General features: G+C 43.2%; 1 protein-coding gene and 1 pseudogene across 5 annotated transcripts in view; both read left to right on the plus strand.

The window, feature by feature from the left end:
• The window catches only part of Ca10 (carbonic anhydrase 10), a 497,907-nt gene that overhangs the window by 423,109 nt on the left and 49,889 nt on the right, over positions 1 to 24,909 (plus strand). The gene's annotated exons all lie outside the window — the stretch shown is intronic.
• LOC101838059 lies at positions 16,690 to 17,694 on the plus strand (annotated as a pseudogene).

The raw sequence follows: 24,909 nt of genomic DNA on the forward strand, positions 1-24,909 counted from the left end.
CATATATTTGTGTGTATATTAAAAACTAGCAAATCCAAAACTTTTAAGAGTTATACACCAAGAACCAGGGACATAGTTCAAATGTATTTCCTATTACACTAAAATTAATGTCTGTTACAGTTCAGGTCTGAGAACCCCATTCTGTCCTATCTGATCTCAGAGCCGACCACACTGTGTCATTAAAAGGCTGGGAGCCCAAGTTCATTGCCATCTGTACACGCTTATCTCCTTAAGTCACTTATCCTGGGTTGAGACATTGTGAGCGAAAGTGGCTCTTGCTTCCTCTTGAACAGGGGAAGCACTCCTCCCTCCACATTTGGAAACATGCAAGAAATGTTCCTGAGACCAACTGTGTTCCACTGTGCCCGAGATACAAGGGTAAAAACAGCATGAACCTGGTCATACATTCGTGACGACTCAGCTTTCTAGTCAAATTTTCAGTGACAGCCTGATCTCAAGTGGTGCCTGGGTTAGGTGGTGAGTGATAGTACTATTGCACAAGTCTCGTGAGGTCAGATTCAAAAGAACAGAGGGGGAGCCATCTGAGAGGTAAAAAATTTATGCTCACATACATCAATTTACAAGTGATGGCATACATCATTTATGTAGGGGTTTTGGTGGCATTTGTTTTATTCAAAGCCCATTTATCCTGAACTTTTACTAGTGTTGTATGAGCCTTTACAAGTCATCAAATCCATCTTCTCTGTAGTGTAATTTGATATACATGCTGATATGGGGAATGCTGAGATGCACACTTGGGGACTAAAGTGAGGTCAGAGGGAAATCTCCATGATTGTTGAAACACCTCCTACTCCTGGTCTACAGCATCAGGCCACTATAGCAATGAGATACAAAAGACTTCCTCTCCACCACTGTGTGAAATGTAGGAATTTTTTTCCTTGTTATCTCACTCAACAATTAACAGTTCTGTGGTCTCTGATTGCCAAATTATAAGAGGGTCTCTCCTTACAGCCAACCAAGAAATCAGGCCTACAGCAGATATCAGCTAGGTGTTGTTTTATTTAGTCTTGTCATGATAATGACATTGGGGATGCAGTATCAAACCCCAAGGATTGAGGACTCGTCTCACAATATTGTCTCCGTATCATGTGACAGTCGCAAAACCCAAACTGTGACCTTTGCCTAATCAATGCTACGAAGTTTCCACAACTCCCTCCCTAAACTAATTTGCTAAAACAGCTCCCATAAATTAAAGAAATACATTAACTCAATGATGGGGTGGAGGAGAAGGTTTACATTTTTGAGACAAGGTCTTCACAGCCCAAGTTCAAACTCATTATGTAGCCTAAGCTGGTCTTGAACTCCTAACAATCCTCAACCTTCTAAGTTCTAGTCATGGGCATAAGCCACCATGCCTGACTTAATGGTGTGCTATAAGAGCATTGAAAAATGGCATAAATGAGCAGTTACTTGGCACAGAGGGAGAGTGTGGGGTTGGAGAAGTGATAAGCAGCTCCCATGCCCTCTCCTACTATACAGCTTTCCACCTTCTATGTGTTCAGTTACCCAACAGCTTCCCACATCCAGTTGACTGGAGTTTTATAATGAAGGCTTCACTACATAGGCATGATTTATTAACTCATTGGCTGACAGGAACCAATGCAACCTTCAGTCCTTCTCTCCTTTTTAGAGGTTGGAGGTGTAGCTAAAATTACATGGCTTGTTCTCCTAGTCACTGACCCCTTATCTTGGCTAGCCAGAAACTACAAAAAGTTGCCCATTAGAACAAGAGACACTTCTCATACCCAAGAAATTCCAATGGATCTAGAAGTTCTGTGTCAGGAACCAGAGGTCAAAGACCCCCACATTAGGATGAAAATGGCATCACCTCATGGCATCATGGAAGTCAGGGTACAGACTAACCATCACAACAAAAGATTCTCTTGGTACCTTTATCACTCCAGAAATCACATGGGTTTGGGGGCTCTTGTCAGGGACTGAGGCTAGAGAGGAGTCTGTGTATTTATTACGTGAGTAGGTTTCCAAAGATAGCAGCAAACGATGGTGCCATAATTCATTTTCTCATGTTCTAGTCTACTTATAATCCCCTTGCTTGCAATTTCAAAGCTAAATATAAGCCTGATAAATAAATGCTAGACTCATCATGACCTTGGTCAGCCCTAGGCTTTCTATTTCATGATAAAAAACAATTCCTTACCAAGTAACAAGGATTAAGGGTGAATAATGTATAGGGAAATTTTTTTTTTGGATTCAATGTTTATTTATGCCAATTTAGTTCAACGGGAAGATACTATAAGCGTATATACTCTGCTACGAGATGAACTAGAGGAACCATGGCTAGTTGAAACTCCCAGATTTGTACATTAATAAGTGACAGTTATTTCAACTTCATTGTTAAGGTCATATGGGGAGCATCCAGGGCTCAAGGATACTTTGAACAGGAGTGGGGAAGAAGGTTTTCCTTTTCCCTTCTGCATAAATGTCACTTTCTGGCCCAGAAGAAAGAATGAACTTCATTCTTGCATGAACACTGCAAGAATCTTTTTCATTGGGGTAGCTTCATGCCTCGGCTTCATTTCTTCTATTGAGAATACACTAATCTTTTTGGGGGGGGCGTTTCGAGGCAGAGTTTCTCTGTGGCTTTGGAGGCTGTCCTGGAACTAGCTCTTGTAGACCAAGCTGGTCTTGAACTCACAGAGATCCACCTGCTTCTGCCTCCTAAGTGCTGGGATTAAAGGTGTGTACCACCAATGCCTAGCAGAATCTGTTAATCATTTCCCTAATCTAGTCATTTCCATGCCCAGAGGACTACCACTCCAGCCAAATTCCTCTGAAATGGTTCAGGGCTATAATTTATCATGCAACCTCATTTTCTGCATCAAATCTAGAGGAAGAAGCCCTGAGTGAGAGGAACTCTGTGACCTATACTGAGGGTGTCAGGCAAAGGAGAGAAAATGATGGCCATGATTATGCTACTTTGTTATTATATATAGTATAATAAATATTATTTATTTATTATTATATATAGTATTTGTTATGAAACACAAAATTCTAAGTGAAATAGTTTAGAAACTGGCTTGTTCCACAAATCGTTTTAATATCTCATTACTACAGTGAACATAGAATGAGAAAATAAGAAGACTAAGAAGCCAGAGCACTGGTAATACATAAATAATTTGAGAAAGGGCTCTTATATTGATAGGCTGTGTTATGGTTTTATTGTCTGAATAAGGGCTACCTAGTTAGTGGGAATCTCAAATAGAGCCCATGAATTCTCATTCCTCCCTGCCAGGTGTCTTCTCAGCCCAGCACCTGAAATACTCGCACACAGATCTAGACAACAAGTTTGCTCCCCGAGGGTTCCCCCTGCTGGGAGACCCCTTTGCTTTCTAGCTAAGTACACTCTTGCCTGCATTTAACTCCACTTCTCCCATCAGCCCAGAACCATTTCAGAGCATTTTCCTAGCAACAGCACTTACTGCCTTCTCAACCATGTCTCCTACGTAGGAATCATAGGGGTTTCTACTAACCTACATGTATGCAACCCTGTCAAATATTTGAAGAAAGTAAGATGACCCGAAGAGCCCCAGAAGGAGGAAGTAATTTTTTCTGGTTGACTCATCATGTATAGCCCTTCTTATATGTTGAGTTTTATATACTCCTGGGAGAAAGTAGATATTGTCCTCATCCAAAGGGAGGGAAGAAAGAGGGTACCTAATTTACCAAAGGTTATATAAATTGCCAATTTATAGAACCAGAGACCTATCCAAATTTCCTCTGATTATAAAATTCACTTACCCTTATAGAGCATTGCCTTCTTGAAGCAAAGATGGTAACAGAATATCATGCCCTGCCTCCCAAACTCACGAAATTCCAGAAATACATTTTGTGGAGGCCTCCAGCTGATGCCAGTGCCCAAATAAGCACAAGTGTATGATGCCCTCTTTCCTCCTCCTGATCATGCCTGAATCCAGACCTTTAACTGGAGATGACAACAGCACTGTTCATTGTCATTCCAAGAGTGGGAGAGAAAGTCATCTTGAGAAGCAGAACTCTAAAACAGGAAAACAGCTCTTTAAGAAGTCATCCCCACTTGATAAGTGAAGACTTCGTGTCCCCAATAGTTAGAATCTAGCCTCTGAGTTCTTGTTCGGCTAAGTCTCGGTGACGGTCTTCTCACAACAGCTGCCCAGAATGAGCGGAAAGAGGAAGTCCATGGTGATCATGACAGATCTCCAAGCTGTTGGAACACTGACACACGAAGGGACTCAGCTCTGTGTTCCATCCAGACAAATCCACCCTTTCTCGCTTTGCATTCATGACAGGTTACTTTGTGTTGGCCAACACAATAGTGGAGAAGCTATTCCACATGCTGTGAAATTTAGTGTAGTAAGCCCTGTGTCCTGTACACATGTTTTTATACACAGCTCACGATTTCCCTGGCTAAGCGTTCAGAGCCTGACCTACACATTGTGCTGGGAATATAACAAGACTTAGTCTTACTGGGTCTTCTTGCTTTTACATAACAGCCTCGTTCCTGGAAGTATGTTCTGCAGATCAATAGCAATCTACTGTGCCTATCAACAGCACAACCCCAGTCCAAGATCACCTTCTCTTTACAAAGTAAACCTTCATTCTCACAGGCACCTAATCTTGTAATTTAAGTGTCTATTTCTGCACTGCAGCCTCTGCAAATGAAAAGCATCTCACAAAAAGAAAACAAAGCCAGATTACTAAGGTCTTGTTGTTGTTGTTGTTATATGCTGGATTTCCTGACTCTCACAAGAATCCTATGAAGTTGTGTTGTCTCTGTTTTGAGAAGCGGCACTAAGTCTTCGAGCCAGACCTTCTCCGAGACTCAACCTCAACTAAAATTCTGCAAAAGGTGTTGGCAAAATATTTGGACAGGGCATGAAAAGTGCTCTGTATCCAGCTAACACAATATCGGACCTGCTTATTATCCATTAAACACACATTGTGTGCTGTTTAGTTTTTTTTATCAACTTGATAAAAGTTGAGGTCATCTGGAAAGAGGGAACCTCAGTTGAGAAAATACCCTCCTCCGATTGGCCTGTAGGCAAGTCTGCGGGGGCCTTTATTTGGTTAATGATGGATGTGAAAGGACTCATCCCACTATGAGTAGATCCATCCCTGGACCTGGGTTTGATTCCAGCATCCACATGTCAGCTCATTAACCACCTGTATGTAACTCTAGCTGCAGGGGATCTGAAGCCATCTTACAGCCTCCTTGGACAATGCATATACATAGTACACAGACATACATAAAGGCAAAATATCCATACACATTAAAAATATTTAAAAATAAAATTTTAAAAAAGAAAACAGATTAATCAAGCTGTAGAGAGCAAGTTGGTAAGCAGTGTTCCTCTGTAGTCTCTGTCCTGGCTCCTGACTCCAGTTTCCTGCTTGAGTTCCTTCCCTCAGTGATGGACTGTGCCATGGAGGTGAGGTGTGTGCCCAAACATATCCTTTCCTTCCCTAATTTACTTTTGGTTTCCTGCCCTAATTTACTGTCTTATCACAGCACTAAAAGTCAAACTAGAACACAGGGTTGACTTCCAAACCAAACAGGGACTGGAGCCTGGAGATGCACATACTACAGACCAACCTCATTCATCACAGGCAAATGGAGTCCCTGATCTTGCCCATGGCCACTCTACAATCTCAATGAGGGAAGAGCTCCTTAGTGCTGCGATATAGAACTCCTGCCCCTACCCAGAACCAAGTGGATCCCTGGCGTGATTTTGATCACACCTCACAACCGTTAACTGATCTTTTCCTGGAAGACTGCTGTATGATAAGTACTAGAAGGCTGCCTCACACCCCCACTCTACCACCAGCACAGAAACCCAGTGCCAACAACTGCATGCCACAGCACTGGAGCATACCTGGGTTTCTTTCCCTGTCTGGGGTGGGACTAACATACATAATGCCTCCTCTAGGGCTCAGATATCTGCAGCTGAGTGAAGCTTGTATGAGGACTCTTCCACCCTCCCTGAGAATGTATTCTCACTAGCTTTCTTGACCTGGACAAATTTCGAGGTCTGTACAGGGAACCCAACTGCAGACATCTGACCTGTCTGTATTCTATAGCAGATACCCCAAAAGCACCTATATGTCATGTTTTCACCCATTCAAAATATATCTGCTAAAGTTAAAACCCACAAGGTCTTTGTGTTTCTGCTGGGTTTTTTGACATTGAGGGTAAAGAAACGGATCTCTTAAAATATTCAGGACTGCTAAACACACAGTGTCATTGCCAGTTTCCTAACTGTCCATCTCTGAGTTTAGGGAGAACATCCCATCTGCTAATAGGAATCGAGAGCTTTTGCTTTTGAGCTATGGTGTTAACCTGAGTGTTGGCTGCATTGAAAAATCAAGGCACCGCCTGCCTGATTATTTTCACAGAGACTTTGGTAAGGCTGATGTTGGGCTTCTCGGATAATTATCTGCTTTTTAAAAACTCCAAGCATCCTTTCATACGCCGAGATTTCTGTTTGTGAGTTTAGCTTCAAGTCTACCGAACCATTTAATTAACTTAAGTGTTTAAACTTCTAGAGGTGTTGATTGATTCTAATCAGTATTTTCGGCTCCTCTAATTGAAGGCTTCCTCTCTTGGACTATTGTCAGTGAAGCAAGAGATATTTGTTCAAATAAAAAGCAAAATATTGTTTAGTCTCTGGCATAATCTAACACAAATTTACTTGGGTCCATAATTGCATGAACTTGGGGAAGGCCAGAATGCAGCCAATTTCTCAGTTTCCTTTGAAGATAGATAAGCAGCCCCAGGAAGACAGCCACGCAGCAGGCGTGGGGAGCAAGCCCCTAACAACTCTCCCCTCACCAAGACTTGGGCCAAGCTGCCTTCAGGTCTGACAGTTTTCACTCTTCCAGGGAAACTCAGCTCAGGGACATGTTTGGCAGGAACAGTTGCCACCTAGAGAAAATGGTTTTTCTCTGTTAGCAGCCTTTATCTTAGAAAGATAAAACAGCCCTCTGCCCCCCATGTGGCTCCTTTGACCACACCCTCACACACCCCTTGCATGTGAGGTTGGCACATGCAAACCTCACCCCTAGAGTAAAGCGATCCATTGAGCAGGTCTGTCTGCTGGTGATGAGGACAGAGGCGGGGCTTTCCAAGGTCCAGCTGTTCAGGTTACCTAGGAGTTATTCTGTGCTTATTCACCCTTTAAAGTTTCAGGGGAGGGGGCCCAGTGTCGCAGCAGCTCAGGAAGCCTCTGGGCCCTGCAGGCACTTGAGAAGTGGCCCTGAGCCCACTTCCTGCCTAGGCTTCTGAAGACTGGGTTTCCTATTGCCTTCAAAAAGGTTTCCTGGCAATCTGATCTCAGTCTCTCCTGAGACAGTTCTGTTCTAGTTGACTTCATTGGGCACAAAATAATGTATTATGGATATTGCATTTTTCTGCTAAGAAAATGTCAGCTTCTAAACTAGATCAAACCACCCTCCAGTTCCTCGGTGCTGGCTCATTTGAATTATTGAACTCCCCTCCCTGGAAAGCTCCCTCTCTGTGCTGTTTGCTGAGAAGCTGGCAGTTTTAACACAGTTTGGAAACTTTTCGGAGATTGATCACCCCAGGAAAACAGACAGCTGATCACCAGAATTTCTGCAATCGAGATTAGTTTGCTATGAGATGACACGGAAGAATTGGGGTAGGTGGGGGTGTGGGGGGGTTCCTTCATGCCACCCACCCAGCCTCCCCAGATGCCTCTGAGACAACACCTCTGGGTGCAATCATAAGCCTTTGCTTATGCTCCATTCAGTCCTACAGCTCACCACTGCCAGTCCTCTCCCCACCTCCAAATCTCTCTATTTGCTTCAGCCATTCCCTTGCAGCCACACCCACTTTCTTCTTTGGGACCAACCTGAGCTTTTTCCTACCATTGGTTCTCTGCAAATAGTGCCTCATCTAGTGGCTTCTTCTGGTCTCTTGCAAACTCTGAGGTTTGCAACCTTGAGTGCTTATCAGAATCATCTTAACTTTATCACTAGATGGAGTAAATTACAGCCTCAGGAGGTGGAGTCCACCATCAGTATTGATTGAAAGCTGGTAGTAAGGCATCTTAAAGGTTCTGAGACATCACCTTCATGTAGCTGAGACCCCTGCTGTTAAAGCCTCAAATCCTACATCCTTTCCCAGGGAGGCAGCTCCTGACTTTTCCTTCCAAAAGCAGTCTGAACTCTGTTCTCTGAAATGCTGCATTTCTTGCTAATCTAATTACCTCCATAAAAGTCATCATTGTCTAAAATGATCTTCTCTAACCTTTATTTATTAGATTATTATCTGTCTTCCCCAGTATAATTCAAGCTTTATGAGATCAAGGATCTTGGTCATCCTGTTGACTTCTATATCACAGCATGTACATGATACATAGTAATTGCTCAGAAGATAGATGATAAATGAGAAAATGAATAAATGGATGTATTTATTGAATGAATAGTTAAATGAGCACTTGAATGAATGAACTTCTGTCCTTTGAGTCTAAGTTACTATTTTTAATAATGCACTCAACTTCTTGAGAGACTCCACTCTCATGATGCCTATGGAAAATACACTCACTCATCCTGCAGACAGCCATCAGTTCCTACTCTTTGTTTATCAACAGAAAGATGAAGAAACAGCAGCAAATCTGCAGGAACACTCACTCTCACAAGTTGCTTATTCATACTGAGAATTTTATGAAATTCTAGAATTTTCTGTGGTCAGTTTTCCATTTGCCCTGCCAGACACATACTCTCAGGCTTAGCAAGTCAATATGTTGCTGTCCTGTTCCTCCTCTGCTCAGTGTTCTTCCCTCCCCTCTCCTCTGCTCTCCCGTGGAGAATTATTTTGCTTAAGGATCAATGTTCTGTATACTCTGATAGGGAGAACTTAAAATAATATGGAAAGATGGCTCAGTGGCTATGAGGACTGGCTGCTCTTCCAGAAGACCTGGGTTCAATGACCCAACATGGTGGGTCACAACTGCCTGTAACTCTACTCCTAGGAGAACTGATGGTATCTTCTGACCTCTACAGACACTGGGCACAAAAAACGGTGCACAGAAATGCATGCAAGCAAAATACTCAGACACACAAATTTTAAACAGGAAAAAAGGAATTAAAACAGCATAAAGAGATGGGGCTTGTGGGGTTCCTTCTCCATCTTTACCAGTGCCATCTTTTGCTCAGCTCTTTCCTGTGTCAATGTCTGCTATATATGCTTCCATGAGTGTCTTAGGCTAGAGTTGTCTTCATCACGCCATGTAGGTCATACTTTTGGGTCAATGTGAAGAAGCCTGAATAGCTCTACTGGTACCAGCACCACCCATGCCCTTTTCCTCAGAGCTCCTTTGAGGTGTCCCACCAATACCAAAATACTACACTCCAAACCAGAATGGGGGTACAGCCTCAGATTTGACTATCCCATTCTTCCAAAGGGGAGTGCATTCTTCTAGTTAAGGATAAGAACATGAGAAACATATTGTCTTGGTTACTTTTCTACTGCTATGAGGAGGCACCATAACCAAGGCATCTTATACAAGGAAGATTTTATTGGGGCTTTCAGTATCAGAGAGTGAGTCCATTACCATCATGGCAGGGAGCATGAGAGCAGGCAAGCAGGCTTGAAGAAAGTGCTGAGAGCTCACATCTTGATCCACAGACAGGAAGGAGAGAAGAGAGAGAGAGACAGAGACAGAGACAGAGACAGAGACACAGAGACAGAGACAGAGAGAAAGAAAGAGAGAAATGAGAAATGACGGGAATGGTGTGAGTCTCTTGAAACCTCAAATCCCACCCCCAGTGACACACCTTCTCCAGAAAGGCCACACCTCCAATCCTTCACAAACACTTCCACCAAGTGGAGACCAAGTATTTAAACACATGAGCCTTTGGGGACCACTCTCATTCAAACCAGCACACATATTTATCTACTTTTCAGTCTAGTAGGCATAATACTTAGTAGCCAAGATGAACAGTAGCAACGTGAGCTACTACTTACTGTCTTATCTTAACCGTTTATATCCGTCAGTGAGTACATTTCTGCTGTGTGAAACCAAAACTAAGCCTAGTGAATGGGGGAGCTAACTCATCTTCAAGAAGCGGGAGGCTGGATATTTATCCCATGTTAGAGTCTGTCTCATGCTCTACTGTAATGCAAATATGCCACAATGTCTGAAGCTTGAGCAGACATCAAGGGCATCTAAGGTCATGGGTGTTCTCTGCCACTCTTTGTAAACAGAAGGCTTGGAGAACCTGGTTTATGCAAACCCCATTGTCCAGATAATCCCTGAGTACCTGTATGTATGGATAAGGGATGACAATATGATTTCATCTGGTAAATTCATTATCAGTTGAAAATCTTGTAAGTTCAAAATGCCTTTCATTTCCTACCCTTAACATACTGAATATCATCAACTATACCGACCTATCTTAAATAGTCTCAGAACACTTACATCAGCCCACAGCCAGGCACAATCGAGCCACACCTATAGATCACAGAATATCTCAGGAAATTTGTTCACACTATACTGAAAGGAATAGGAAGAAGGGTTCCTTGGATACATTTCTATAACATGAACTCAAAAAGTTGTTCATTGAACCATCATTAGTGTGAAAACATTTATACACAGAAGGTATCCATATCCTGAGAAGTGTGATGCCATTCATTCATTCATTCATTCATTCAAGTATTCAATAAATAAAACTGGCATGTTATTTCTTTGAAGACAGTCATTGTGTGTGTGCCAGTGATTACTGGGAATCACACCATTAAAGAAAGCAGAAAGGGAAGACCTTGCTGAGACTTTGGCAAGTGAATAAAGGTCTGGTGACCTTTGGCACAATGCCTTTTTTGCTAGGAACAAGGAGGCCAGCTTGCAGGTTTCTTGGTAAGGGGCATCTAGCCCTCAGACAAAAGCAAGCCTGGTGCCTGCGAGTTGCATCTAGATCTCATGTGTTATAGGGGAAATGAGTGTGATCAGAAAAGTTTGCTGGAACAGACCCTGAAGGTTTGAGCAGATGGGATCTGGGTTTGGGCTTTGCTCATAGTGTGATAAAAGCCATCAGAGGTTCAGTTCGGAGAGGGGTGCCATCCAATTTAGACTTTAGCTGGCTCAGACTGGTTTTTGTGCTGATAGGCCAGAGGGAAGAAAGGCTCAGGCAGGAAGGTCAGAGAGGAGATCACTGCAGTCATCTGGGTAGCACATCCCAGAAGCTTAGGCCAGGGCAGCAGCTGTGACAGGAGACAGAAGCAATTAGAGTCTGGGTGCATCCAGAAGAGAGAACCAACTGTAGTTGCTGCTGGATTTGGTATGCTGTGAGTAGCAAGAGAAGAGTCAAAGTTTGCAGCCACCAAAAGGAAGAGTCATACAAGGGATCATTTCTGACAAATGAGTCCAGTCAGGAATCACATGATAACATATGGCTCTCTTATAGTTCAGAACTATAACAAAGTGTATAATTCACTCCCTGGCAGCAGCTCCCATTTAGGGGGAATGGGATAGATGCCAGGCCCTGTGTCAGCCATCAGGCTCACACAACTCCACCTCCTCTTCCAGCAACCTAGTGGTAAAGATGCCATGGTCCTCAGGGATAAGGAAACTGGGACTTTGGAAAAAGACACTGATGGAACCATAATCTCAACCAGGCAGGCAGGCCTTTCTGGCAGACTGGGGCATTTATCACCCAAACTCCCAGACTCTGTTTACCATACTTTTACCAAGATTTAACAAAAGTTCCAGCTGCCTGTTTTCATCTTAACCCACTACCTTTCCAGCTGGGAAACATCCCCCACCCTGGGCAGTGGCAGAGAACCTGTGACATCCATTTTGGCTCATGGGAGTTCTCCCCTTAGCCACTTGAGAGAGCCCATTGGGCAAGTGGTGGTACTGTCAATGGGAAAAGTGCAGTCTTGAGGAATGCAATAGTTAGCTTGATAATTACTGTTCTTATGTATTTGGTAGGCTGGTAGAGCAGGTAGTGTTAAACCAGAGACCTCTTCGTTAAGGTTTGGGAAGGAACATATGCTCTAAAGCAGCAGTTCTCAACCTGTGGATCATAAGCTCTTTGTGGGTCTAACTACCCTTTCACAGAGGTTGCATAAGACCATCAGAAAACACAGACAATTACATTACAATTCATAGCCACAGTAACATTACAACTATGAAGTAGCAGCAAAAATAATTTTATGGTTGGGGTCACAGCAACATGAGACATGTATTAAAGGGTCACAGCATTAGCAAGGTTGAGAACCACTGGCCTAGAGGGAAGAAACATCGTTTGTGTAGCTCTAAGCAAAGAGCCAGGCCCCACACTAAGAGGCAAGAGAAAGTGTCACTGGAAAAGGGGGTCAGCTGTCATCTGAAGGATAAGTTACTCCCTCAGGGTAAAATACATGGAAAGACACCGTGGTCCAGATGGAGGCCTTGTAGCAACAGGGACTATGAAACTTAAGGAGCAAAGAAAGGAAGTCAAGACCTGATGCAAAATGAGGCAGACAGAGTTGACAAGAGCATCAGGCCTGCTAAGAATGTTTGTGTTTATCCTAATGCAGACAAGAATGGCCATGAAAAAGATGAATGAAGAGAAACCTGACAAGCTTGCTTTGGGGAGGACAAATCTGCCCCCTGAAGGTGGAAGACTGGTTTTCAGGCAAAGATAGAGGAGACAACCAACAAGATTATTACACTATCTCCTCTCAAATGATTATCTTATTTTACACAAAATGTACTAAGGCATGGAATTTTAGCATATCTGACCTGGAAGAAGTCTGAGAGTTTAATCTAGTCCCATCCTGTTTTAAAGATAAAAATTTTGGCTAAAGATGAATGGCTTCCCCAGGACCACAAAGGATTTAATTCCTCAAAAGCATAACCATTGATTATTTGCATCTGGATAAAACTGGGCTCCTTCAACATACTAGTATTGAAGCTCTAATATTTGGTGGGAATACATAGTCCATGTGTGTCAGATAGGTGAGTTGAGGGATAGATGGACAGATGGACAGACAGATGGATGGATGGGCGGATGGATGCTCTTGCTCCACAAATTTTCAGACAGCAATTGAAAGAGAATTACTTTTACCCTAGCCTACTGAGGACCATACTTCATTATCTGCTTTCCTAAAGACATATGTCCTCTAAGAATTGAACCATTCTTGTCCCACAACATCCATGAGGCCCCGCAAGACAGACATCCTTACCCGAGGAGTGTCCAGGCAGTCTCTGGTCCTGAAAGAAGCTGATACAACCACTTTAGTTGTTTGGGATGGCAAGCAGCCCAGCATCAGTTAGGTCATGCACTGTCTCCTTATTCCTCCTGGAAAGGAGCCTAGTTTGCTGACTGCCCAAATTGAATTTTAAAAACTCTAATTAGGTCACCATAAAGATTTGCTTTTTTTTAATGGCAGAAAGCCCAGTTTCTTGAGTATTTCCTTGAGAGCTCATACTTTGCCTTCCCACAACCCCTATTTATCCACACCTCATTAAGGGGAAGGGGTCTCAGAATAAAAAGGCTGATGCAAGAGTATCTCTAGAGAAACACATAGGGGTGCTGAGAGAATTCCTCAGGGTCTTGGGGGTTCTTTTGTTTGTGTGTTTGTTCATTTGTTTGTTTTGCTAAAATGTATTCTTTCATCTAATCCTCAAAACCCTATTGGGGAGGGGGCTTGTCCGAATTTTACAATCAAAGAAACTGAAAACACAGTATCCAAATGGCTTTCTTACTTTAATACTGGGGATCAGATCTACAAGGGGTTTGTCCACTTTTCTTTCAATGACAATGACGTTCCAAGTGGCATCCCTTCCTGGTTATAGTTACTTAAGATGTGTTCATTGTAACTAAAGAACAAGGAGGAGTTGTTTATCCTTGTCCAATCTTTATCGATCATCTATTATGTACAGAGTATCTAACAAATGCTTAGTTGAGAACAATTGGACATTCCTTTTTTTAAAACCTTAAACACTATGATATTTAATCTTGTCAACTAGATTGGATTGAGAAACACCTAGATTAGTGAAACACACCTCTGCCTGTGCTTTTGAAAACAGATCCAGAGATGGTTAAATTAATTAAATTATTAATCAAATTAGATTAAATCATGGGAGCTCTGACATAATCCACAGTTTAAGCCATTGGTGAATTCAACATTTGAATAGACTGTTAGAAGATGGTGGGACTGCAGAAGGTGTGACCTTGTTGAAGGAAGTGAGTCACTTAGCAGGGCGGGGAGCTGTTGAAGAATATAAAGAATGTATCTTGGATCTGTCACCCTTTTAAGTTGTTTTGGAGAAGGACTGGGGACATCTTGGTAAAATGCCAAGGGGAAGGTGAGACCCAGGATAGGATGAGTGGTCACAGGTGGGTACAATGACTTCAAGGACCACAGAGAGAAGAGGTCCTAGTGGAAATAACATAGCCAAGAACATAGTGTTTTTGGCCAGTTCCAAATATGGGGAATAATTTTAAATTAACTATGACATAGCTATACTTTTGGAATATAAATAATATTTAAAATATGAAGAGTTTGAGTGAAGAAAACAGTGATTTGTTGAGTATCTTGGGATTCAACTAATCCATATAGCCAAAACCCCAGTCTTCACAGAGCTTATTTATCCAAGGGTCTTAAACAAGAAAAAGAAATATACTAATATACAGTATTGTAAGTTAAATTGTATTCTCCAGAAGGCATATTGATTTCTGAACCAAGTACACATGAGTGTGCCCTTACTTGGAAGCAAAGTATGTAGAGATATGCTTATCAAGTTATAGTGAGTTAGGAGGGGCCCTTTCAATACTTGGTGTATTTTTAAAATAAAGGAATTTGGGGAAAATGGAAAGTAGAGACAGACAGACAGAGAAAGAGAATGTATAGGGCAAGGATTAGCAACAACCAATAGAAACTAGAACCAGACATGGGGAAATTATTCTCTGGAAGGAACCAGTCTGGCCCACACTTCCATTTTTCATTTAACAAATTTTTAGGAAGACCTCCCGAACTATAAGAATAATTTCCAATATGTTAGGTCATCAAAACAGCTTGTGGTAATTTGTTAATGGCAGCCCTAAGAATCCAATGCATTTATTATACACATGGAGACAAGTGGTATTGCCCAAAGTATATGGAAAGGGAGAGAAATGCTGGGTAACAGAGACAGGCTTCGTTGAGAAGGTAGAAGTCAGAAAGGAGTGAAGCAAACAGAAAATGGGGTAAGAACCAGACAAATGGAGGAATCAGACATCCTAAGTGGGGGGAGGGGTGTATGATACTCATGGAACACTGAGGAGGCCAATGTAGCCAGAGACTTAGACAGCAGAAGCAGGAAATGGCTAGAGAGGACCATGAGGCCAGTCCATGAGAGGCCTGGCACCATGGTTCTTTTACCCTGAGTAGGCCGAAGAGCTTTGAGAAGATTCTTTCCGCTGCAAGGATTCAATCAGAAATGTTTAGAATGCCCACCCTGACTGCTGCATTGAGGACAAATGGGAGGATGGCAAGGACAGAGGCAGAAGGACCTGCTAGGCAGCCACTGCTGCAATCTAGCTGAGAGTGCTGCCTTGACAAACACACTCACAAGGACGCTCTCTGATTAGCAGGCAGAGCTGGTTCCCCCCACAGCACGCAGTGGCCTCCAAGCACACTACCCAAAGACCAGCCCCCTGTCCAGAGCTTTGATGAATATTTATGTTGAGGCATTGAAGAAAGGAAAGAAACTACCTTGCATGCCTTCCTGGGGTCTTTGCCTTAACTCTGACGGCTGCCTCACAGGAATGCTGCAAGAATCAAATGAGGGAACATCTGTGAAAGCATCGTTGAAAAGCATAAAGCACTAGATAAATGCAAGTGATTGTAATTAATACTAATAACAGTCACCTTCCCTTCACCCGACAACTGTTAACCTATAAATACGAACAGACGCAATGTCTCATGAAGGGACGGATCCCCATGCGGGGAGGAAACCGGCGTATACATCTGCTGTGGGGAGTTTTTCATTGAATCGATTTCACTGTGACAAGATTAGCAATGCTCTGTTGCCATGGGCCATCTGTTGGGTGGTGCAAGTAGCCTTGTCAGGCAGAACTGGACCTTCAGAAAGAACAGGAGTCAGCCAATGTGCAATAAATTAAGTCATCTGCTTCTTCTATAATGCTTTTTCTAAATGATGAATGGCTTTGTTTTCCTATGTTCAAGCAAGATGTCTTGGCTGAAGCTAAGCAAAAACTGTTGTAGGGAACCAGAAAACACCTGCTGGTGCACAGGCATTTATGTAACTTGGTACAGTCAGGACGGCACATGCCTCTGGCTGCAAAAAGAGAGAGGAAATTGGAAAATAATATAGAGGTTCCTAAAACATTCAAAATAGAAGTGCCCTATGATAAGAAAATTCTCTTCTAGGAATATACTCAAAGGAAATGAAATTTCTATTGTACCTCTGCTCATTGCAGAAATATTCACAATACCAAAGGCATTCAAACAGTCTAAATTTCTATTACTGCATGAGTGGATAGCATGAGTGTGTGTGTGTGTGTGTGTGTGTGTGTGTGTGTGTGTGTGTGTGTGTGTGTAAAAGAGACGTGGGGGGAATATTTTTCAGACTTTAAAAATTAGGACCAGAGAGAGGTGAAGTAGATCCTAGGCGAGCCCTCCTTCCTTCCATCAGGCCTCCGGTTTGGGTGCCCACCTTCCCCATGGCTGGACACCTGGCTTCAGACTTCACTTTCTGACCACCACCAGGTGGCGATGATGAGTCTGGAGGGCTGAAGCTGGGCTTCCAAGGGTCTCCATCCAGGTGTGTCTGGAATCGGACCAGGAGTTGGACGAGGCTCAGAGGTGTTGGGGATCTCCCCCTGTCTTCTGCAGTGTGAGTTCTGGGGGGCAGGGGGTGGCATACTGTGGACCTCGGGTTGAACTGGGCCTAATGCCCCAAGTTAGCCTGGAGACTTTGCAATCTAAGGGCCAGGAAGAAGCAGGAGTGGAGAAGAACTTGGAGGAGACCTCCCCTGGGCCGTGTACTATCCTCCCCCAATGCGGTGAAGAAGGCAGAGAAGGTGGAACCAAGTCCCAAGGAGTCTCAGGACATGAAAGCCCTACAGAAAGGACTAGAGCGTTTTTACTTTGGGGTACACCCAGGCCGATGTGGGGCTCATGCTGGGTGCTCTCCATAGGTGTGCAGCCAGACCACCACCTGCCACTTTGAGGTCCCGCAGCTTGAAGTGTCAGCTGCGGTCCCTGCTGAAGTGGATGGAGGAAGCCGACAATAATTGAGAACCTACAGGAGATGTGCAAAGCAGAGACCCCGGTGCAGGCCGACAAGAGAAAGCCGACAGCACTAAGAACCTAGAGAGCATGTTTCTGCAGTGCCTAAAACCCAGCCAGCAACAGATCAGCATCATCGTGGAGCAACTTGGGCTGAGGGGAACATGGTCTTAGTGTGGTTCTGCAACCTGCGCCAGAAGGGCAAATGATCAAGCACTGACTGTTCCCAAAGAGAAGAGTGTGAAGCTGCAGGGTCTCCTTTCCTGGGGCTGGCAGGGAGCGGGGTCCTTTCCTGTGTCCCCAGGACTCCATGTCGGTGTCCCAGGCTATGAGACCCTCCACTTCACCGGGCTCGACTCTTCAGTCCCTTTTTCCGAGGGTGAGGCTTTTCCCTCTGTTCTGCCACTACTCTAGGCTCTCCCATGCATTCAAACTGAGGTGTTCTAGCCCTGCCCGGGGATGAGGTGAGCTGAGGCAAGGGAAAAGAGGTAGACAAAGAGAGCCTGGAGCCGCCACAGCTTTGGGGTTAAGTTCCTTTACTGACAGGGATGGGAAGCACTAAAGGGTTTGGGGAGATGAAGCTAGTGATGCTGTAGATCGTGACCTCGTCACTCACCAGTTTGTTCTTAAAGAAAAAAGCCTGGGACACATTTAAAAAGAAAAAGGACCAGATGTGGTGGTGGCACATGCCTTCGATCCAGCAGCACTGGGAAGCAGAGGCAGGCAGACGGCCCCAATTTGAGACTACCCTCAGTGAGTTCCAGACCAGCCAGGGCTACATGGTGAGATCCTGTCTCAAAACAAAAGTGACAAAGGGATGCTATCCTGTTCTCTACTTTTTCTTTCCACTTTATTTTGGTGTAATCAATAGGTTGGAATTACATATATGTAAGAAGTTCAAGTTGGTGCTTTGATAGTTGTATAGATGTTGGAATAGTCGCCCTAACCAAGCTAGTGAACACATTCTTTACACTGACTGTCTTTATTCCTTTCTTATCCTTTGATCTGGTGGGTAGGGTGGGGGCATGAGAAGGTTTAAGATCTCTGATAGTAAAAATTAATTTTATTAGTCATTTGATAGCTTCCTGCAATGTGTTTTGATCATATTCACCCACTCCATAAATTTTAAAGACACAATGCAGAATTGACCATTAGAGCCACATTGCTGTACACTTAAATTCCCTAAACTTTTCTGCATTAAAGTGAGATTGAGCAATATTTATCCTCCTGTACCTGGCTTATGTTACTTAGCACAAAATCCTACAAATTCATATGTATTGTCATAAATGGCAATATTTTATTTTTTAAGCAAATTTCTATTTTAGCTTTTGAAGCTCATGGACAATTTTTAACATTTAAAAAAAACATTTGTATTTGTGCATGCCTGTGTGTGGAGTTGTGCATGTGAGGGAACTGTCTGAGGAAGCCAGAAGAGGACATTGTGTCTCCTGGAGCTGGAGTTAGACAGGTGGTTGTTAGTCACCTGACTGGGTACTGAGAACTGAACTTGAGTCCCCTGAAAAGGCAGTTCATGCTCTTACCTGCTGAGTCCTTTCTTCTGTCTCAAGATTTCCTTCTGTTTCATTTTGAGGTAGGATCTCCCTATGTAGTCCTGGCTGGTCTGGAACTCACTATATAGACCAGGGTAGTCTCAAATTACAGCCATGCGCCTGCCACTGCTTCCCAGGCATGTTCCACCACCACATCTGGTCCTTTTTCTTTTTAAATGTGTCCCAGGCTTTTTTTCTTTAAGAACAAACTGGTGAGTGACGAGGTCACGATCGACAGCATGACTAGCTTCATCTCCCTAAATCCTTTAGTGCTTCCCATCCCTGTCAGTAAAGGAACTTAACCCCAAAGCTGTGGCGGCTCCAGGCTCTCTGTGTCTACCTCTTTTCCCTTGCCTCAGCTCACCTCATCCCCAGGAAAGGCTGGTGCCTCAGTTTGAATTCATGGGAGAGCCTAGCGCAGTGTGACAGGAACAGAGGGAAAAGCCTCACCCTCGGGAAAAGGGAATGAAGAGTAGAGCGAGTGGAGCTGCTGTAGCCTGGCGAACTGAAATGGGGTTCTGGGGGCAGAAGAAAGGATACAGCCCCCCCGTGAAAGGAGACCCTGCACCCCCCCCCCCGTGAAAGGAGACCCTGAACCCCACACTCTTCTCATTGGGAATAGTCCGTGCTTGACCATTTGCCCTTGCGGCCCACGCTGCAGAACCACACTAAGACCACATCCTCCTCCAGCCCAAGCTGATTGCTGATCACGCTGAGTGCTCAGGCTATTTCACTACAAGGTACAGTGCAGAATGTATGATAAGGGAGCGGGGTGTTTTCTGTGGGCCTGGGAGAGCACCAGGGACAGCAGTCAGAGTAACAGTGACTGGGAAGCATCTTCTGTGTCTGTCATGATGGTTAAGAAGCAACTTCTTTGATGTAAAGACATTATCTACTGGGACACAGTAGGGGATACCTCCCTGAGGCATCAAGTACTGGGTGCCACTGCATATCTGAGCTGGAGAACAGGAGTGACTAGTCACATGGTCCCTTGGGTAGGGGGAATTCTCACACATGACTGAAGAAGACATGGTAATGGTGTGGGGGAGGGGCTGGCATTCTGCAGGTGATCAGGATTGAAAATAATGAAACAGAAGGGTTTATATTATTTATTGCTCCAGGATGAAGTAGCTCTAGGGATAGCCAACTTCCAATAATAATAGCTAGGTTTTATTATCTGTCTACAATATTTAAAGCACTGAGTTAAATTATTTCATTCATGCATGCATGCACTGACTTATTTATGGGTTTGTTCACTCAGCAGTTGTCTATGACATGCCTTCTGTGGGTTAGCCTCTGTTAGTCACCTGAAATGCCTCAGTGTAATCAATCAATGCTTGGCCCTCCTTTAGCTTACATTCTAGCAGTAGAAAACCTGATAAATGATAAATAAAAGCATATCTGGCAAGCAGGGAGATGGCAGTTACTGTGTAAATTAGATAAAGCAAAGTGAGGACTAACACTAACAGCAAAAGTAAAGGTATGGGAAAGCACCCATGAGAGCTGAAACCCAAAGCGCTGAGCCATGGGCATCTAAGGGTAAGGTACAGAAGAGCTGGCGCAAAAGTCCCCGAGGCAATGCTTGCTAAGACATGGTCAGAAAAGCCATGCCACCAGAAAAAGTGCTGGTGAGGGAATCACAGAAAAGACCAGCAAGGAGCATGCATCCAGACAGCGAAGAACCACACAGGTTTGATCTGTACAATAGACTGAAATACATGAGTGTATGTGTCTCCCACCTTTACAACTAAGAAGATGGGAGCAGAGCATGTCATTTGCCGGTGTGGATGTCACATGTAAGTGATGGAAACCGCAGGTCTAATGTGACCACTAAATCCATTGGATACTTATCCACGCACATTGAAGTCAAGATCACATGGTTTGCAGATGTACACATGCTTTTAGATCATGTTTTCAAAGCCATGTTTTGTTGCTAAGCATTGCTCTTGGTTGGGACCTCTTCCCTTAGCAGCATCTCAAAGATGCTAAGGCCAATAGGGGAGGAAGGGTGCCAAAAGTGCCAAGAACTCACAGTGGAGAAAAGATAGTCTTTTCTATAAATGGCATTAGGTCAACTTGATATTCACATGCAGGAGACTGGAAGAATTGTTCGCATCACACTCAAAAAGCAACTGTAAATGTACTAAACTTCAAACAGCCTGAAACAGTAAAACTACTAGGAGAAAACAAAGAGAAGTTTCAAGCTATTGATATGGGTGATGTCTTTTTTTTAAAGACACAAATCGAGAGTAGAAGAAAAGGGACTGTGTCTACAAAGCCACAGAAGCAACCAAGAGGATAATTGATCATTGGCAATCAAGTGATATCTATGAAAAGAAGTTGTGCTGGCTAGTTTTTATGTCAACTTCACCCAAGCTGGAGCCAGTCATCTGAGAGGAGGGAACCGCAATTGAGAAAAATGACTCCATAAGATTAGACCATATGTAATCCTACAGAGTATTTTCCTTAAATTGTGATTGATGTGGTAAGGCCTAGTACATTGTGAATGGTGCCACTTCTGTGCTGGAGGTCCTGGGTTCTATAAGAGAGCAAGCTGAGTAAGCCATGTGGAGCAAGCCAGTAAAGAATGCTCCTCCATGGCCTCTGCATCAACTCTTGTCTCCAGGTTCCTACTCGGTTTGAGTTCCTGGGTTTCCCTTAATGCACTGAGATTTGGGATACATAAGCCAAATAAACCCTTTCCTCCCCAAGTTTCTCTGGTCATGATGTTTCATCACAACAATATTAACCATACTCAGGCAAAGAACGATACCCAAAGTAATAAGAAACTCAATACTAAGAAAATAATTAATACATTTAAAAATGATCAAAGCACCTGAAAAGATGTTTCTCAAAAGAAAACATAAATTTTCTAAGGAATTTCTGTACTGTTTTCCACAATGGCCATATTAGTCTACATTCTTACCAATGATATTCTATGCTTCCCTTTTCTCCGTATCTTAAGCAACACTTTTTTTTTTTTACTTTTCACATGTTTGAGGATAGTCATTCCAATAGGTTGGTTTTAGTTTGCATCTCTTTGATGATTGGTGATGCTGAGTGTTTTTTCATATATCTCTTGGACAAGGGATGCAAAATTTCAATCATACAGAAGATTAATCAAGAGATCTGTGGTGCAGCAAGATGATGGTAGTTAATAACTTGTACTATAGTCTGGAGCATTTCTGAGAATAGATTTTAAGTATTCTCATAACAAAAAAAAATCTGTGAACTAAAGAAAATGTTAGATGGGTTCAGACATTATACAATATATATTTCAAAACTTCTTATAGAAGATAAGCATATATACTTTAAGCAACTTAAAATTAATAACTTTACAATAATTGAAAGAAGAATGAAGGAAAGAAGAGAGGGTTGGAAGATAAGAAAAGGAGAGAGAAAATGCTTCAGAGAGGAAGGAAGGCAGGAAAAATGAGAGGAGGGATGGAGGGCATAGTCCCTGGGCACCACAAAGAACACAGACGGTGAAAACAGTTCTGGGGGCACTCACTGAATGTCCCTGCCTACATGCTGAACACTGTCCCTGGCACATATGATGGGGAGCTTTCTAGCACAGAGATCTTATTCTCCTTCCTAGGACATCATTTTCTCATGTGTCATTGACTTCATTACTACTTCAAAGTATAATTCTCTCAAAGTAGAAAAAGGGCACATGGTTCATTCACCTCATATCTATGCTATTTCCAAACATGACTTTCTCTGATATAGTCATTCATTCCATCAAAGGTTACTGGAGACACAGGAATGCCATGGAAAAAGAATGCCCCTTGCAATCAGATGACCCTGGACTGGATTGTGGCCTCTCTGTTCTCACTCCATGCTTTGTAAATAGTTTAACACAGTGGTTTCTACAGCAGGTGATAAATGGATGCTATTGTTTTGATTGCAAGTTTCTGTGCTTCAAAAACTCTACCAGATCTTGAGAGCTGGAGTAAGTGAGCCGGTGTCCTCTCCATTAACGGCTCACTGTACATGCAAAGGATGTGATACATTGATTGAGAGTATAGTTCTAAGCTGAGATGCCTGGAGTCAAGTCCCATCTTTGCCACATTTAACCTTTCTGTGTCTCTCTTTTTTTTTTTACTTCATAAAATTAAAATGGCACCTGTTTTGTAGACCTAGTATGAGAATTGTTACAATACAAGTGTTAGAACAGCACCAGACCTATAGTAAATGCTGAATAAGTATACAACATGGCTTTATATGAAGAGTGGAGTGTAAGTAACTAATAATGCACAGTGGAGTGTACTTTACCGAGGGAATAAATGAACCAAATAGGAGAACATCACCTCCCTGGGGGTGCTCAGGAAAGTATCACAGAAGAGTACTTTTGCAAGCCTGTGAGGAAGAGTTGCAATTCAGATGAAAATAAAATGGTTCTGCAAAGTCATGAAGGCCTGAAAGAATCCATAACAACAGAGTAAAACAAAGAGTTATAATGGTGATGTGCTACAACTCAGGGTAGTGCCAAACACAGGCATCATCCCATTTATTCCCAGTAACAGCCTAAGAGACAGGAATGAACATTGTTCCCACTGCACAGGAAAGAGAGACAGAGCTCATGGCATCATCCTTTTGGAAACCAGATGGAGAAGGGACATAAGGGAAGCCAATATGATTGAAGATGGATTAAGATATGCAGTGATGGGTGTTGGTGATAGGGTGATCTTAGCTGTTTTAAAGTTAGGGGTGGAAATTTTGCTATTAGCTTATGATATAGATGATGAGAAAAATGACAAAAGCAGAATCAGGCTTAGATTTGGGACTTGAGCAGGTGAAGTGAGAAGACTATGAGGACCAGGTGTGGAGTGGAGTCGATAATTAAGTTTGTCTGGTCATATTCAATTTGAGACAAATCATACTGATGATTGGAGCAGGCAAGAGGCATGCTAGATATTTTTCCTGCCACGATGATAAAATGCCTGATGGAGACTACTTAAGGGAAGAGATTGGTTTAACCTGGCTCACAGTTCTAAGGGATTCAGTCCACCATAAGAGAGATGATATGGTGACTAGGGTAGTTCTGTCCACTGGGTGGGGAGGAGGGGGTGACACTTGCAGAGTGACTCATTCAGTCTTCATGAACCAGGAAGTAGAGAGCTCAAGTGGGAACTAAGGAGGATATGACCCCAGAAGGCTTGACACCCCCTCGCCCAGAAATCCACTTCTGTTAATTAGGCCACAGATCATAAAGGTTCAAGAGCCTCCCAAAGCAGTACCACCAGGGAAAGTCAGATGTTCAAACACATGAACCAGCGGGAAACATTTCACATACAAACACTAACAAGAGGCCCGGATCATAGACACACCCAGCAACTAGTCTCAGACTTCATCACACATTGGAATGATCTATAGAGGTAGAACTAAGACCTGGGACATATGCATGCAAGCATGAACAATCATACACACAGTACTAAAATGCAGACAACTTTGAATCCCACTTTCTGCTTTACAACTCCAAGTTCATAGCCCATGACTGAGAGAAATCAGGACAAGAACTCAAGAAGGAACCTAGAGGCAGGAACTGAAGCAGAGGCCATGGAGGAATGCAGCTGACTGGCTTGCTCCCCATGACTTGTTCAGTCTGCTTTCTGACACTACCCAGTACAATCTGCCCAGGGATGGCACTACCCCCAATGAGTTGGGCCCTTTCACTCAATCATTAATCAAGAAGGCATTTTCTCTGCCCAGGTATCTATAGCTGTGTCAAGTTGATAAAAAACCTAACTGGGACACCCACTGCCCTGTTTCTATGGAGAAGATAAGCCAATATTTCATTTAGGAGATCATCAAAGTTTAGGCACTATTTAAAGACATAGGAGTGAGGCAGGGAGAGAGATCAGTTGGTGGAATGTTTACAGCAGGAGGATCCAAGTTCAATCCCCAGTACACACACTAAAGCCCAATATGATAGCTTAAGTTTGTAATCCCACCATGACAGAAACCAGGACATACAGATCTTTGGGGGCTCATCAGCCAGTTTATCTAGCCTAATCATCAAGCTCCAGGTTTACAGAAGAGATCTGTTACTTAAAAATATTACTTTAAGGTGGACAGTAAGGAGAGATACCCAGAGTTAAC

The sequence above is a fragment of the Mesocricetus auratus genome, unplaced genomic scaffold (genome assembly GCF_017639785.1).
Source record: "Mesocricetus auratus isolate SY011 unplaced genomic scaffold, BCM_Maur_2.0 Super-Scaffold_100007, whole genome shotgun sequence".
NCBI lineage: Eukaryota > Metazoa > Chordata > Mammalia > Rodentia > Cricetidae > Mesocricetus > Mesocricetus auratus.